At 31.4% G+C, this 13,752-nt stretch overlaps 1 long non-coding RNA gene across 5 annotated transcripts in view; it reads left to right on the top strand.

Annotated features, from left to right (window-relative positions):
* The first annotated feature begins 747 nt into the window (after nt 1-747).
* LOC146996814 (uncharacterized) overlaps nt 748-13,752 on the top strand; it is a 970,208-nt gene continuing 957,203 nt past the window's right edge. For 2 of the 5 annotated variants that reach the window (XR_015041688.1, XR_015041687.1), the window contains exon 1: nt 750-1,506. This is a non-coding gene — a long non-coding RNA (uncharacterized LOC146996814). Of the gene's footprint in view, nt 1,507-13,752 lie in introns of all 5 variants that reach the window. The other 3 variants (XR_015041692.1, XR_015041689.1, XR_015041691.1) reach the window with 3 other exon arrangements.

Here is a 13,752-nt window from a genome sequence, read left to right on the forward strand (position 1 = left end):
TAGACTTTTATTTATTTAAACTTAGATTATTTTTTAGACTAAACTAGTTTATAAATTAAACAAGAAATAACATAAAAAATGCTGATAAATACCAAAACTTATATAAATATAGTTTATTACATTCACAAACTAAAATCAAGTACCAAATAAATAAATAAAAATCTGACCCCATTCCCCCCCTGAAATTATGAATTCTCCCCCCCCCCGGGTTGAGAATTCGTGCTTTATGTCCATATGAACATTACTAAAATTTCTATTAACGAAATAGATTGCATTGAATTAAGAACTCTTTCGGTAAAAATTGCATTTAAAAAGTTAACAAGCTATGCTAGAATAATTATTATAAATGTTTTTGATAACGTTAATATATGAAGAGGGAAATGTATATAATGTATAATATATGAAATTATTACATTATTTTTATGACATCCTTTTTCATAAGAAAATGTCATATTCTTCAGTTACGCAGTGTACAAAATATAGGTTTCATAACTAAAATCAAAGACGTTTTTAGTTTGCTCAAAATCTACGATAGTTTTTTTGGAAAATATCATGGACGAAAAATGTGATTTCGTTTCATATACACAACAGACAAAATACAACTTCCTTGTTTAAACAGGACTCGTTGCATATAATCCCCCCTCCCCCTCAATAAAAGTTGACCTTGGCTTCCTCACGAGCGTTGTGGCGTGTCTAATTGTTCCCAGAATTCCAGGGGACAAGCAAAAAACAATATCTTTTCCATCTACCCCTTTGTTTGCCTGTGTCAAGAACGATTGCGCGACAAGGGCAAGAACGGCGTTCTAGGGGGCTTCTCTCTGGATTGCGTTTGTTGTGGGTGGTTGTCAAGGTGACTTCCCCACTCACTACTGACCCAATTATAAAGACCCACCTGGGTTTCACGGTCAAGGACATCCCGATCTATAAAATTTTAGTTCGTGTTCACTTTCAAGGTGTGTCTCTTTTTCGACCTAAAGACAGATTAGTAGTGTTCTTACAGCATTTAGAAATGTGATTTTGAATGAGAAATTTCGGAACTGCATGAATTTTATATGCTTTGATTTTCAGTTTTCTCTGATGTGATTTATCATAACTAGGAATTTTGAAAGTAAAAAATCTGGCGTTTCCAGTTTATATAATTAGTTTATATATCGCAATGTGATCATCATGGTCAAACAAACTGTTTCGTGTGTTTCTCATTTGAACTGCTATTGAAACAAAGCAGGAATATTTTGTTTTCTTATTTTATATTGTACAAAACTGACAATAGATGGAGGACATTTTCAAGGATATGAAATGTTACTTTGCTGCAACAAAATTAAGAATGATTCACAGTTTATAATTTCTAATTTATTTCTCTAAATTTAATGCAAATGTTAAAAGCATTAATCAAGATTTTATCTAATCTGGGACCAACAGTCATGCATGTGGATTACTTGTGATCAATAAAACAGTACTCATATTGTTGACGAATAATCCAGTGGATATTTCAGGGATTTACTAAAGGTAAGTACTATTTCATTTTTAATGCAAAAATGCTACAGAAGAAAATAAGGTTCCAAAAGTAAGCCGTCATGAGGCATCCTTACATATCTCGTTCAGCGATTTGCATCTATCTATTTTGATCTGGTTAATGATTATACGAACTGGTGACCCACTTTTCCAGTTCAATAAGGAAAGACAGTAGAAGATATTTTTTGCTAGTGTTTTGATTTAAGTTTATAAAGGGAGATATTCTACAAAACAAGACTTTTTTTTTTGGTAAGAAACAAAGGGTTGAAACACTAAGAAAATATAAGAAATTTCGTTAATTCGTTTACCGATGGGAAGTTTATATTTATTTATTTTGGTAATATGATACATAGTTAGAGAAATTAATAAGCTTTCGTAATTTATTCTACTGACAAAATTTGAAAAGAAAATAAGTTGAACCATATAAGAAAAGAAATCTATAGTTGGCATGAAGGTGACAAATTTCATGTAAAACTGAAGTATACGTTTAGAGTCGTTTTCCTTTTCCATATGGCAAGCAGTTGATTTTGTCATTAAAATGACTGCCTTAAACTGTTTCATCTATTTATTCTTTTCTTTTGTTATACTTTTGAGATATTTCATTTGTAAGAGTTACATAACATTTCGTGATTTCTTAATTAATTTATTGAATCACCTGAACTCTGAATCGATCGTTATAAGAGCTGTTGTTTTATAAAGTAATAATTTTATGTAAATAACAACGTTTTTACCCCATTAATTTATTTGTGTGTTTTATTGCTTTGCCATCAAAATGATTTTATAAATTTCAATGCTTCATTTTACATGTAGGAATGGCAACTATATCTCTATAAGAATGATGTTTCTTCCAAATTTCCGACACATATATTTTTATAAAAGAAATAATTAATCTTCACCCGAAATAGTTCACTGTCTCTTCTAAATGATATATTTTATCTTGATTTAAGAAACAGTAAGGCTTACGCCAGTCTGCTAGATGATAAATTACATGGAATTCTTGTTAATGAAGCATTTTTAAGAAAAAATATTTTTCGTTTTTAATTTTGTCAAGTAATTTATATAGAAGAGTATATGCAAGATTTCAAGTAATAAATAAGAGAAATAAACGCAATAAGCTCTCGATGTTATTTATTAGATCGCTGTTCTTATTTTAGAAAAATCAAGGTCAAACTTGAAATTTGTAAAACTCTTTTTGATTTGGCAAACTGAATTTGGACAAATTAAGGATAACAGCTTAAAATGAGGATGATAAATTTAGTATTTGCAGTATATTTTCTGAACATTGTGACTTTTAGCAGCAAGGATACAAAACAGGGTAAAGAAAAAGGAAAATAAGAGCATGAGAAACATATTCTAATACTTTTGTTTTCAATTTAAATAAGTTTTATAGTACTTTATTTAATATTTCAGTGCTGCACTTTTTTCTCTTGTTACTTTTCATGCTCCAGGAAGAGATTGTGAAATTATTCCCCCTCCAAAAAGATAATGTTATCGCATATTATTTTGTTTCTCCTTTCTTAGCTTCAGTTCTATGGTCTAATTTTTACCTTGCTAATGCTATTTGATACTTTTATTGTTTTATGTAAGAGCTGAGCGAATAAACTTTACGGTTTGTAAATTTACACTATGCGTTGCCTTAAAATAAGTCCCTAATTACGAAAATTTTTTGAGAGTTTCTTTAATATGCATTATAGAAGATTCTCTTTTAGACAGAATTATAAATTCATCGACAATTTATGGCAATAATGCTTTCTATAAATCTGTTCTTTCCTGTATGTAGTAAGTAAGTTATCAGAAGTTAATTTTTCGAATTTATGATTTTATGAGTTCAGTTTTAGATTCCACATTCGAAAACGGGAAGGAAAAGTGACAGTACATATTCAAAACATAATTAACACACACACACACAAAAAAAAAAAAAAAAAAAACCTCACGATTATTTGAAAATGAAAACTTGAAGGATTTTATTTAGGTTATTTTAAATTACTTAAAATTAGTTTTGTGTTAAATTAATCAAAATTAATATTTTATAGGCTAGTAAAATCAAATATTTTCTGTTATATATTAATCACTATAGTTGATGATTATGACAAAATTTAATCAAATATGTTTGGAGGATTAATAATGAGTTTTTTAAAATTATTTTATTATGATTTTATGGCTAGAATGAATACTGCTAATTTTTTTTTTTTTTTTTAACAATAGTAATAAATTTTCTAAGGAGTTCCACAGATTACCGCTGTTTTAAATTCCTATGTCGCAAAAAAGGTATAATTTTTACCATTGTTAATAATACTTGTTAATATAAATTTTGAGCATTTTAATGTTACTTATGGTTATTATAAGTGCAACATAATTTATCTGAGGACTTTATGCGGCAGCTAATAAAAGGCTTAGTAATGCAAACCGCGATTTAATTGTTGCCTGAAATTGATGTTTTCGTTCCAGACAAATATTATTTAATTTTTTCCCTAAATTTTACAAGGAACAGTCTTTTGTTATTTTTATAGATATAATGAGTTTCTATTGTCTTTTGATATATGCTTTTGTTATTCCACGACTTTCTGCTGCTGTTTCAGTACAGATAACTCTATACGCTTACTAGATTTTTAAACTTTTAAAGGTTTCCTATGAACACTGCTAAGCGGAATGCGTGGAGTGAAGCCGTTCGAAACTAGGAACCGACCAATTCAAAGCATTTTAAAAGAGAATGTTATGTCCAGGCTTCTCAGTAATGCAGTGTCTTTTCTATAGCTGAAGTCTTTCTTTCGGAAAAAAAAAAAAAAAAAAAAAAAAAAAAAAAAAAAACTTTCTTTCAAATAATATTTTTCAAGAAAATTAAATTTTGACCATTTTGTTTTCGCCTTCACTCATGAAAAATGCAAATTCCAAATTAATGTACAATATGCCCAAAGCGCCAAACAGCTGTCGAGCGGTAAAGTCGCTGACTACTGGTAGTTTTACCTAGGTTCGAATCACACGAACAGGTTGGCTGCACGGGCAGTTTCGTACTTTTCCCCATGTGTAACGTGCATAAGAGCCAGTTTTTCTTAGAAAGTTCTCCACGAGGGTATTCCTTCCCTTAGGCAAATAGCCCTCGATGCTTTAACGTAATCATATAAATCAAACCAATATTCCTCTGCCAAAAGTAAAGTTTTCTATGCTGATTTTTCTACCTTAATTCAAGAAATGTATTTAAATGCTATCCTCTATCGTTTAAAGTTAGAATTGAATCGCATTATTTTTTTGGTAATTACTTAATTATCTCAACACTTCTCATCCGCCAAGACAGATAATAAATGGCATTAGTGTACTCACCTAGTAACTTATGTCTGCGACTTATTCTGATTATCTGTGTTCGAAAATCTTCAAATATCATGTTACACTGGGATAGCGAAATCATCGCATGTACGCAAGAGAGCGTCGGCACCGCATCGCGCGCCTGTACCGAAAGCATGCATCGAAACCGGTTTTTGTAACTGATGAGTGAATCTAAAGCTACCCTGGATCAAAAGGCGAATAAGATGGATGGCTGCTTGGGGCTTTAGTTTAGTAGTTAGGCTTTAGTTAGTAAAAAAATAGAAGGTGGTTAGGACATCAAGGAAAGGGGGGTCATCAAAAATTTTTCCATTTCCGATTTTGTCATGGAACGTATGGTGTAGATAAAGCAAAACTGAGAGAGAGAAGGAATAAAGAAAAAACTGGCATAATTATGTGTAGCGGCAACAAAATCTTGTAAGTGCTTAGGACCTTAGAAAGTCTTAATTCGGCCCTGATTCAAGCTTTAGTATTTCATTCTATTTTAATTATTTTAACTATAAAAAGTATTTAATTAATTTTATTTCATTAAATATTTGTTTCTCTTATATACCCAAATATTTTATTTGACAGCGAGCTGTTTAGCCGAATAAACTTAAATTGTTAGTTCATGAATGACGAGGAAAGTATTGTTATATAACTAAATACACCAGACTAACTTCTCATAGTGGCGCCATCTAGTGATAAGAAGTAAAACGAATTGAAAGTACAAATTTAATATATATATTACTCTCTCTCTTTTTTTTTAATCTGCAATATAGTAAAACTTTATTATTAGTGTTATCAGATTCAAATTAATATTATCCCTTAATACCTCAAATTATATATTTCTGTATTTTTCCCGTTGTGTTTAAAACTTCTTTTCAAAACTTACACAAATGATTTTAATTTGTACATTTTCTTCTGGAAATTGAAACTTGCTACTTCAGTTAAAAGAAATATAAATAATCGGCATGCTATCATTTATATAACGCAAAAAAAAACTGAACAATTATTTTATGCAACTAACTGTAAAAAAAGAAGTCATCTTTAATGTTTTCCGAAAGAAGTTTAATTATTAAAATGTGGCTTCATTAGTAGGTGTAACTTCATAAACAATGATAATAATAATAATAATAAAATTGAAAGTTTTCAAATTTTAAATTACGCCCAAAGGGCTTTTTTGAATGTTAGTGTATTACATTTATTTATTAAATATCAGATTCTTTACACTTCAACCATAAAATTCAATTCAACAGCAATATCACAAAATAATTTAAAAACAGGATATTTTTAGTATTTGTCCTGCGAATTCTTTAGAATTTGAATTAGACACAGTCTCGCGGCGCTGGAGATAAATTGTATTTTCCGTGCAATGTTGCCATTGCTCAGTTTGAAATCGTTGAGTTTGCTAATCAAAAATTAGAAATAATCAAAATTTAGAAAATATGAGATAATAAAACGAATTCCAAATTTCGGCTTCCAAAATTCGGCCCATATTCGACTGGAGGACAACATTATTCAAAACTTGATTTTTTTATGTACCGTTGTTTTTCTCACAGTTGGAAAAACATACATACATTCACGCAGATTCTTCATTATTTAATTTCTTTAAATATAATGAAGAGGTCTAATATTTGGTGGCAACAATTTGAAAAGGGAAACGCCATTTACAGTGAAATGCCACAAAATCCCAAAACGAAATTAATATCCGTTTTGGACTAAAAACCAGGTTTATGGTCCAAAATATATCAGATTTATAGAAGAGTAAGATGCAATGGGAGAAAATTTTCGTGTATTTCGTGCATTGTGCTGCCATCTGTAAGCCATACTCAGAGTTTCACTATTATTAATAAAAGAATTTGAAAATCATGTTTGTGTAAAATCAAGAATCTCAAGCAAAAATTATTTCTGACTATTCTATTCATGCAAATAAATTCTCGAATGGTAATCAGAAATTTTTGATAAGAACTAAATTTTTTCTGCAGATGGCATTTATCAATTTTAAATCTTTCAGTCAGCTTATTCCTTAGCTCGCAGTATCCAATATAATTAACTTTTCCGAATCATCATTGAAGTTATTTTCTTCATCTCCCCTTATTAAACCAAAGGCAGATATTTTCAAATCGGAAAGGATTTACCGCAAACTTACTTAATGCCTTTGTAGAGTCATTAACTGCGAGGTAATTTGTAAACGATTATTCTGAAACCAAGCACCTAATCTATCTCATTAAAAAGTCTTTGTTAGTAATAATTATGAATTAAGCTTATACTAAATAAAATTATTATTAAAAGCATTATTTAGTTGATTGCTTCATTGGTTAAGATAAAGCATCCAGGGGCTGCTCTACCCTTCTAATAAGTCTAATCTATAAGGAATATCTTCTAATAAGTCTAATCTATAAGTAATAATCTATAAGGAAGTTGGATCACATTCTTGTTTTCGACGGGGAAAATTATGAAAATCAGTTCTTTCTTCAGAATTTAAACCGGGTCAAACGACCGCCGTCGGCCGTCGTAGCCACTCAGTTTTGAGTGAGCTTCACTTTACTTTTTATTAGCATCTCAGTTTATTTATGGACTATTCAATGTATTCGTCTATATAATAACCTGAGATTCGTGTGAAATAAAAATTATAGATCACCTCCCGCAATATTATCAGCAAATTTTGATAGTGCTCATAATCTAGCGGGAGTGATAGTGTTTTGATAGTAATTTATTTGATTAAAGATCTGGCATCGCACGAGAGGTAACAGAATTTTCAGTTTCTTGAATTGGCTACTTACCGATCTCTGTAACTAAAAGTGCTCTGGCAGTATAATGTCACGCAACAGGAAACTATACTAATGGAAAGAACTACTGTTTGAACGTCAATATTTGAATTTACATTACAGTGGCTTTTCAGAAGAGCCTGTTTTATTCCAAACTTCATATTCATATTGAGACACAATAACACGCCGAATAAATACTAATTCAGAAATCAAACAACAAAAATCAGCGTTATATTTACGAAATTTTCACAGGACTAGTTTCGATGGTTTTACCGAATCTCCATCCTCAGCTGCAAAACCGCAAATGAACAAGATGGGAAGTAATGATTAGATAAGATAAGAAAGCCTGGACAAGAATACGCCATCTGTTGGTGAAAGCAGAACTAAAACATAATTTCTTTAAAGGCCGAAAACAAATTTGGATTGGAATTAGGATCATTAACTAGAACAGAAAGATTTTTATGAATGTGAAATGCCTCTAGAAAATCCAGTTCTCCAATGGAAGATGTTTTTTGAATAATTTTGGCAGCAGAAAAATTGAAAGTGTGATTTTCGGACCAACAAAGTTGAGCAACAGAAGACTTCCGTGTTTCCTTTTTTCTAACATATGCCTCATGTCCCTTGACGCGAAATTTTAAGGCTCTCTTAGTTTGGACAATATAAATTAAACCACACTGGCAAGGAATCCTATAAATACCCCAGGTATTCATGTCCGGAATGGGGTCCTTGAGTACGGAACTCGGAATTTTATTGATGGGAGAATAAACAACCCGAAAGTTAAATTTCTGTAAAATATGTGCAACTTTATAGCTAATTGATGGAAAGAAGGGAATGACAACATAATTTTTATACTCTTCTAAAACAAGAGTGTGCCTTTTAGTGTGTTGAGATGAGAATTTTTTAACTGCTTGATTAATAATGTTGGGTGAAAAGCCCGTGTCAATAGCTATTGCTTTTAAATAATTTATTTCTTCATCAAGGGCTAGTTTGGAGGAGCAAACTTGAAGCGCACGGAAAACATAGGAATAAAATGAAGCTAACTTTTGTTTAGTCGGATGACATGATTTAAAGTCTGGTGGATGGCAAACCGATGAAGGTTTACGGTAAACCGTAGTACTGAAGTTGGATGTGTTACGTGTGACCGGAATGTCGAGATACGGAAGAGAATTGCAAGTTTCAAGTTCAAAGTGAACTGAATAGAAGGATCAATAGAATTCATTGTTGAAAGAACTTTATTTAAATCATCATTATTACCTTCAGACAGGGTAAAAGTATCGTCTACGTAGCAGAACCATGCCGGGAAGTTTAAAGTTTCAAACAATTTTGATTCATAATAATGCATGTAGATATCAGCCAGGATGGGACTGAGGGGGCTTCCCATAGCTAATCCCTCAGTTTGCTTGTAATATTTATTTTGGAAAACAAAATGTGTTTGTTTCAAACAGAGGGTGAGAAATTAGTTCATCAATTTCGATGCAAGAGAAATGAAATTCGCGAAGTCTGGTTTCTAGACATCTTAATGCACCCTCCACTGGGACATTGATGAATAATGATTTTACATCAAAAGAAACCATGAGTAAATTACTAGGAGAAATGTTTTTAACCTTTTTTACAAACTCTAATGAATTTTTATGGTGTAAATGTTATTGTCTAATAGAGTTGAAAATCTAGAAACTAAATATTTAGCTAATGGATACGAGGCAGTACCTAAATTTGATACAATAGGGCGGAAAGGAATACCACTTTTATGAATTTTGGGAAGAGCATATAATCTGGCACAATTCGCAACAGATGGGATAAGCGAATGTTTTAAGTTGCTTGAAATGATTTGCGAAGATTTGATCGCAGTTTTTATTTTGGACAAGTCCGAAGGTGAAGGATCTTTAGGGATCGGATTATATGGTCCTTCGTTTAAGAGTTTAGTGACACCATCGATGTAAGTGTTCTTATCCATGACGACTATCTGGCACCTTTGTCGGCCTTTGAAATGATAATATCCGGGTTAGAATGAATTTCGCGCATTGTAGCTCTTTCTCTCGCAGTTAGATTTGGTTTCAAAGGTTTATTATTGAATTTCACATTATGAGCGATAAGATGCCTAATCATTTCTTTCTGTGAATCTGAAACTTTACTGAACTTAAAAGCTTTTTCGATAGGAGCCAAAATCTTTGAAATCGAGGGTTTACAGGCTTGTGAGAAGTTAAAATTATATTTTAGAATTCTCTCTTGTTCTTCTGAAAGACTAACGTTAGAAATATTAACTATTGGCTTGATGTTTACAATGGGAAGATTTTTTGAACTACTTGAACTGAAAGACTGTAAAAGAAGTTTTTCGAATTTAACCGCAAGGGTGTTTTTATGACGGTTAACTGCATTCTCCGTTCTAGACCAAGACTTTTGTTCAAGGGCAGTGAATTTTGGATATGATTTAGCGAGTTCCAGATGAAGCTTATAGAGTTCATGTTCAATTTTGGACAATTGTTTGACGTGTATCCCTTATGACGGACCGAAGTAAGGCAAGCTTGCAATTTAACAGAATTATTGAAACGCAACTCGAAGGTTTTTGATTAGATTTGATTTGAATAAAATTGGGGATCAATTTTTTACGTTTACATTTAAGTAAAAAGTCAAGATGATTCAGGAATTTTTGCCGTTTCAGGCGTAATTTAGTGAAACGATTAACGGATGAAGGCATGATAAACAATGCAGAAAATCAAACTAAATTAACTAAGCAATAATAAAGCACACACAAAACAGCAGAAAAATCTCTCACTGAAATGAATAGAAAACAAAACGTCTGTAAGCAAAATGCATGAAATCAGACAAGCAAAGCACAATATTCAAATATACAAAACATAAACATAACTTGAAAATTGGAAAAACGTACTTACCGAAAGTCATGCAATCACAAAATGGCAGCCACACTACGTGCAAAAAATAAGCCTGCTTGAGGCTTCTATAATTGAGACACAATAACACGCCGAATAAATACTAATTCAAAAGTCAAACAACAAAAATCAGCGTTATATTTACGAAATTTTCACAGGACTAGTTTCGATGATTTTATCGAACCATCGAAACAAGCAAACTGATTAAATATTACAAGCAAACTGAGGGATTAGCCATGGGAAGCCCCCTCAGTCCCATCCTGGCTGATATCTACATGCATTATTATGAATCAAAATTGTTTGAAACTTTAAACTTCCCGGCATAGTTCCGCTACGTAGACGATACTTTTACCCTGTTTGAAGGTAATAAAGATGATTTAAATAAAGTTCTTTCAACAATGAATTCTATTGATCCTGCTATTCAGTTCACTTTTGAACTGACTTGCAATTCTCTTCCGTTTCTCGCCATTCTGGTCACTCGTAACACATCCAACTTCAGTACTACGGTTTACCATAAACCTTCATCAGTTTGCCTTCCACTACATTTTAAATCATGTCATCCGACTAAACAAAAGTTTGCTTCATTTTATTCCTATGTTTTTCGAGCTCTTCAAGTTTGCTCCTCCAAATTAGCCCTTGATGAAGAACTAAATTATTTAAAAGCAATAGCTATTGACAGGAGCTTTTCATCCAACATTATTAATCAAGCAGTTAAAAAATTCTCATCTCAACACACTAAAAGGCACACTCTTGTTTTAGGAGATTATAAAAATTCTGTTGTCATTCGCTTCTTTCCATCAATTAGCTATAAAGTTGCAAATATTTTGCAGAAATTTAGCTTTCGGATTGTTTTTTCTCACATCAATAAAATTCCGAGTTCCATATTCAAGGACCCCATTCCGGATATGATTTCTTGGGGTATTTATAGGATTCCTTGTCAGTGTGGTTTAATTTACGTCGGGCACACTAAGAGAGCCATAAAATTTCGAGTCAAGGAACATGAGGCATATGTTAGAAAAAAGGATACACAGAAGTCTTCTGTTGCTCAACATTGTTGGTCCGAAAATCACACTTCCAATTTTTCTGCTGCCAAAATAGCCAAAAAACATCTTTCATTGGAAAACTGGATTTTCTAGAGGCATTTCACATTCATAAAAATCTTTCTGTTCTAGTTAACGATCCTAATTCGAATCCAAAATTGCCTTCGTCCTTTAAAGAAATTATGTTTTATTTCTGGTTTCACCAACAGATGGCGCCACTTGCTTATTCTTGTCCAGGCTTTCTTATCTTATCTAATCATTACTTCCTATCTTGCTCATTTGCGGTTTTGCAGCTGAGGATGGTGGTTCGGTAAAACCATCGAATCTAGTCCTGTGAAAATTTCGTAAATATAACGCTGATTTTTGTTGTTTGACTTCTGAATTCATATTCATATGCCATTTATGAGGCAGATATCGGATTTAGAGAAGCAAGCATCATAATGAAAACTAAAGCATAAAACCTATGAATTTCAAAAATAATATTTAAAGATTTTTAGTGCTTGAACGCGAAGTGTAGCCAAAAAACGCAATGATGTATTTCAAGCAATTCTCAGAACTCAATGGAAAAAGAAAAGCAAGAACTCCTTAAAATTTAATTGGAGCTAAATTTTAAGGAAACAGTACATGACAAGCGTTTACGAGGAACAAATGCTATCTGATAGCACGACTGATTACATTAACTCAGTCTTTTAGTCGTCTAACTGTGGAGCTCCACTCATATTCCCTCGGCTCATACTTGGAACTGCGAAATCATTTTAATTGTTTCAAATTATTTTGGAATTAAAATAAGTGCGTAAAATATTTTAGAAGTATTAAATTATTTTGAAATTAAAATAAGTGAGTAAAATATAGATATTTTGAGAAAAAAATCTTAAAAAGAATTATTTTGATATCATTGATCCTCTAACTGAATAAAAAATAGTAATTTAAACAACATACTCAATTCTTTCCATTTTATCTATTAACGCCTTTTCCATAATTAAAATAGATCTTACGTGCGGGCATCGAATCATTTTTAGTCCAAAGAAACTTTGTACCTAAAGGACTATTGTTTTCGTTTTGCGATTTTGCGTTGAATCACTACAAATGTCCGTTTCACTTTTCAAACTGTTGACACCAAATGTTAGAGTCCTGCTTATATTTGAAGAAATTAAATAATGAAAAAATCTGCATAAATGTATGTATATTTCTCGCATTGTGATAAAACAATGGTACATAGAGCTATCGAATTTTGAACGACGTAATCCTCCTACGAATATGGGCATATGGAAAGCCAAATTTGAAATTTGGAATTTGTTTTATCATCGTTTTCATATTTTTTGAAACTTTAACGAATTTTTGATCAACAAACTCAAGGATTTCAAAGCGTGCAATAGCAATACTCTACGGGGGGGGGGAACTTTTTTATCTCCAGCGCCCGGAACTGTGTATCGGAAATTCTAAAGGTATGCTCATTTTAAAATTTTTTTGGGACATTGCTATTGAACTGAATTTTATGGTTTAAGTGCAAAGCACATGATATTTAATAAATAAAGGTAACACACAAAACGTTGAAAAAACGCCCCTTTGGACGTAATTTAAAATCTGAAAACTTTCAGTCTTTTTTTTTTTTTTTTTTTCTTTATATATTTTAAAAATTCAAAGGACAAAATTCTAATATTTTCGTGATTTAAATCTCAGAATTATTATTTTTTCATAGTGATTTACATACTTTTTTGCAGCGAAAATTCTGATGAGATTAAATAATCAGTTTATAGAAAACATGGCAATAATAATCATTTAAATGAATAAAAAGAGCAAATTAAAAAAAATATTTTTATGAAGGGCCAAAGGAAATAAAACTAATTTTAAAGCAATTTAAGAAAAGAATTGACATAAAAATTAGAGAGGATAAAAGAATAAAAGTTTCGAATTCCGAGTTTAGATTTTTGACGAATCATTATTCGAAGATTCCTCAGCTAAGACCTCATTTTTATTTTCATAATAAATTCTGTCTGCTAGAAAAATACAAATGCTTGTTAAAGTAGTATATTGCAATTTTTATGAGTAAACAGATATCATGAATTCGTGATTCATCAATACATACACACATTATTAAACATTTTTCTCGCCACCCCTCTGCTATTTAATTTTTCTTTATCGCTCTTGCGTAACTATCTAGGTGGTTTTAAAAAAATAATAATTGCTATTTTTTTTAAATTTTTATAAATACTTAATTAATTTTCTATTTAGATGCTCAGAAAT

The sequence above is a fragment of the Stegodyphus dumicola genome, chromosome 6 (assembly GCF_044657685.1).
Source record: "Stegodyphus dumicola isolate Sdum_Otavi_A_Nest chromosome 6, ASM4465768v1".
Taxonomy (NCBI): domain Eukaryota; kingdom Metazoa; phylum Arthropoda; class Arachnida; order Araneae; family Eresidae; genus Stegodyphus; species Stegodyphus dumicola.